This window comes from Cebus imitator, unplaced genomic scaffold (assembly GCF_001604975.1).
Source record: "Cebus imitator isolate Cc_AM_T3 unplaced genomic scaffold, Cebus_imitator-1.0 Scaffold647, whole genome shotgun sequence".
Lineage (NCBI taxonomy): Eukaryota > Metazoa > Chordata > Mammalia > Primates > Cebidae > Cebus > Cebus imitator.
Genome location: NW_016107962.1, coordinates 312229 through 316433, shown reverse-complemented (window position 1 = coordinate 316433; position 4205 = coordinate 312229).

The following is a 4205-nucleotide window of genomic DNA, read 5'->3' as shown; positions in this document are numbered from 1 at the left end:
CTGCAGCCTTGACCTCCCGGGTTCAGAGGATCCTCCCACCTCAGCTGCCTGAGTAGCTGTGACTGCAGGCTCAAACCAACACGCTCAGCTAGTTTTTGTATTTTTTGTAGGGTCAGAGTCTCCCTATGTTGCCCAAACTGGTCTGGAACTCCTGGGCTCAAGCAATCTGTCCAACTCAGCCTCCTAAAGTGCTAGAATGACAGGTATGAGCCACCGTGCCTGACTAGAAAGGACATTTTTGAGACAAGTGGTAAAACTTGAATAGGGTTTGAGGATTAGATGGTAGCAACATATTCCATCATTTCCTGTAGCTGGGACTACAGGCGTGGGCCACCACGCCAGGCTAAGTTTTGTATTTTTAGTAAAGACAGGGTTTTACCATTTTGCCCAGGCTGGTCTTGAACTGTTGACCTCAAGTGATTTGCCCACTTCAGCCTCGCAAATTGCTGGAATTACAGGTGTAAGCCACCACACCGGGCATGTTTTTTTTTTTTAATTAAAAAGGAAAGGTTGAAATTAGCCAAGGGTGGTCGAGTGCCCCTGTAATCCCAGCTACTCAGGAGGCTGAGGCAGGAGAATTGCTTGAACCCAGGAGGCAGAGGTTGCAGTGAGCTGAGATCACGCTACTGCATTCCAACTTGGGCGACAGAGCAGGACTCTGTCTCAGAAAAATAAATAAGAAACTTTGGTATATGTACATACACACACGCAGTGTTTTTTTATATGCACTGCTGCATTCTGGTATCAATATTTTACTTAAGTTTTTCTTTCTTTTTTTCTTTTTATTTGAGACAGAGTCTTGCTCTGTCGCCCAGGCTGGAGTACAGTGGGGCAATCTCGGCTCACTGCAACCTCCACCTCCTGGGTTCAAGCGATTCTTGTGCCTCAGCCTCTCGAGTAGCTGGGTCAACAGGTGCCCACCACCACACCTGGTTAGTTTTTGTATTTTTAGTAGAGACAGGGTTTCACCATGTTGGCCAAGCTGGTCTCGATCTCCTGGCCTCAGGTGATCCACATGCCTTGGCTTCCCAAAGTGCTGGGATTACAGGTGTGAGCCACAGAGCCTGGCCTACTTAAGGTTTTGTACAGAGACTAACACAATAAACATTCATATGTATACCATCTAGATTTAACGATTATTAAAATGTCATCAGGGAAAATTTTCCAGACTGGGCACTGGGGTCATGTGAGGCCCAGCAAGGAAAAGTAATGTGCTGAAGGGCATACAGCCAGCCAGTGTGACAGCTTTGCTTTGAACCCTGGGAGTCTGGCTCCAGAATCTTAATTACTACATGAAACTGCCTCTGTACAAATATAAGGAAATGTTTCTATGATTTAATTTTATTTCAGTCATGTGTCTATACATGAGTTACAGTCTTTTCTGTACTTTTTCCTGCAATATTTTATTTATTTATGTATTTTTTGAGATGGAGTTTCGCTCTTGTCACCCAGGCTGGAGTGCAATGGGTGATCTCAGCTCATTACAACCTCTGCCTCCCTGGTTCAGGCAATTCTCCTCCCTTAACCTCCCGAGTAGCTAGGATTACAGGTGCCCACCACCATGCCCAGCTAATTTTGTGTATTTTTAGCAGAGACAGGGTTTCACCATGTTGGCCAAGTTGGTCTCTGAGTCCTGACCTCAGGTGATTCGTTGCCTGGGCCTCCCAAAGTGCTGAGATCACAGGCATGAGCCACCACGCCCAGCCCCCAACTATTTGAAACTATGTTGCAGATAGCAATCCCCTTCAATCCTAAATTCTTCTGCATGCATCTCCTAAAAGTAAATACATTCTCTTACATTATCATGTTACCTTTATACACCTAAGACAATTAGCAATAATTCCCTAATATTGCTTAATATCCAGTCCATATTTAATTTTCCCCAGTTGTCCCATACGTCTTTTTTTATTATTATTATTAAGATGGGGTTTCACCATGATGGCCAGGCTGGTCTTGAACTCCTGACCTCAGGTGATCCACCCACCTCAGCCTCCCAAAGTGCTAAGATTACGGGTGTGAGCCACCACGCCCGCCCTGTCCCATACATCGTTTATAACTTTATTAAAACACAAGAGTCAGCCCAGGCTCATTTATTTCATATGCGTGCACCTCTTTAGTCTCTTAAACTAAAACAGTGTGTTCATTTTAAAGATGCTGATCCCCAGCATTTTAAGATGCCTGAGGCCTGGCGTGGTGGCTCCTGCCTGTAATCTCGGCCCTTTGGGAAGCCGAGGTGAGTGAATCATGAGTTCAGGAATTTGAGACCAGCCTAGCCAACATGGTGAAATCCTGTCTTCACTAAAAATGCAAATAATTATCCTGGCATAGCGGTGGGCACCTGTAATCCCAGCTACTCGGGAAGCTGAGGCAGGAAAATCACTTGAACCCGGGAGGCAGAGGTAGCAGTGAGCTAAGATTGCGCCACTGCACTCCAGCCTAGGTGACAGAATGAGACTCCGTCTCAAAANAAAAAAAAAAAAAAAAAAAAAAAAAACACAACAAAAACAAAATGTATGCCCTAAAAATGTGACTATCTGGGGTGCTCTGGAAATGTGGCAAATGCTAGTCTATAGCACTGATAGTTTCAGGGGTGCAGTACTAGCATGCAAGTTATAATTTTTCTCTTGGTACTCACACGTGAAGGGCATCACTTGCCTGTGCGACACCGTGCCAGGGTTTGCAATGACTTCTCCTCCATGGCTGGTCACCCTCTCGCTCCTATCTCTGTTCTGAGGCCATCACCCCACCCTTGCATGATGCATATTCAGATGTCTGTCTGGGTCTGTAGAGGGGTATTAGTAAGATAACCAAAAATTTATTTTATTTGAAGTTTTTGATTATCACTTTAATCAAAATTATTTTACTGCAAGTTATGTGGCTACTTATGGTGAGTTACATAACAAACAGACTCTCAATATTTGAATAAGAAGCAAAATACTAGAAAGGTCTGCCTTCTCGACCTAGCTTTCCTATTTCTTTTCTGAGTTGCAATGCGGCTGTTTGAAAATGTCCCTACAATAACTGAATCACTTTGATTAAATTAAAGCGATAGCAACAGGCTGATGACTAACATGTTCTCGTGTGCCTTCTTTATTATTTTTTTTTTCATCTACGTCAGCTTCATTTGATGGTGGAACGTATGCCTTTTTAAAGAAAATTAACTTTATTTCATAATTTATGTTCTTAAAAGAGAATGTTTATGTAATCACAAAACTTTTTTTCCAAGTGATTGGTTCCCCGCCGCTTTCTATACTGTGGTCAGTACTGCAAAAACAAATGTTACTGAATTTTAGCTAAATACTACCGTTTAGTGGGAGCTCTGGGCCTGAAATCTGCTCTTCTGTTGTCAAAAGATGTACTAGGCCAGACAAGGTGCTCATGCCTGTAATCCCAGCTGCCCAGGAGGCTGAAGGAGGAGGATCACTTGGGCCCATCTGAGGCTTCAATGAGCTGTGACTGCACCACTGCACACCAGCCAGGGTGACAGCAAGACTCTCTCTCTCTTTTTAAGAGACAGGGTCTCAATCTCTGGTCCAGGCTGGAGTGCAGTAATGCAATCATAGCTCACTGCAGCCTTGAACTCCTGGGCTCAAGTGATCCTCCCACCTCAGCCTCCCAAGTAGCTGACATTGCAGGTGAGAGCCACCACACACTGCTTGTAGAGACAGGGGACTTACTAAGTTGTGCAGGCTGGTCTCAAACTCTGGGCCTCAAGTCATCCTCCTGTCCCAGCCTCCCAAAATGTTGGAATTACAGGTGTCAGCCACCTTGCTTGACTCCTGTCTCTTAAAAAAAAAAAAAAAAAAAAGATATACACCATGGAGGCTGAAAGAAACTAGGAAAGGTACCGTCCGTCTCCTGCTGTGCCCATTAGTTCCATCAGAGACAAATGCAGTTTTACTCATGTTTTAAAATGTGGGCTAGGAGTGGTGGCTCACACCTGTAATCCCAGCACTTTGGGAGGCCGAGGCGGGCGGATCACCTGAGGTCAGGATTTTGAGACCAGCCTGACCAACACGAAGAAACTCTGTCTCTACTAAAAATACAAAATTAGCCGGGTGTGGTGGCACATGCCTGCAATCCCAGCTACTCAGGAGGCTGAAGCAGGAGAGTCACTTGAACCTGGGAGGCGGAGGTTGCAGTGAGCCCAGGTTGTGCCATTGCACTCCAGCCTGGGCAACAAGAGCAAAATCTCTGTCTCAAAA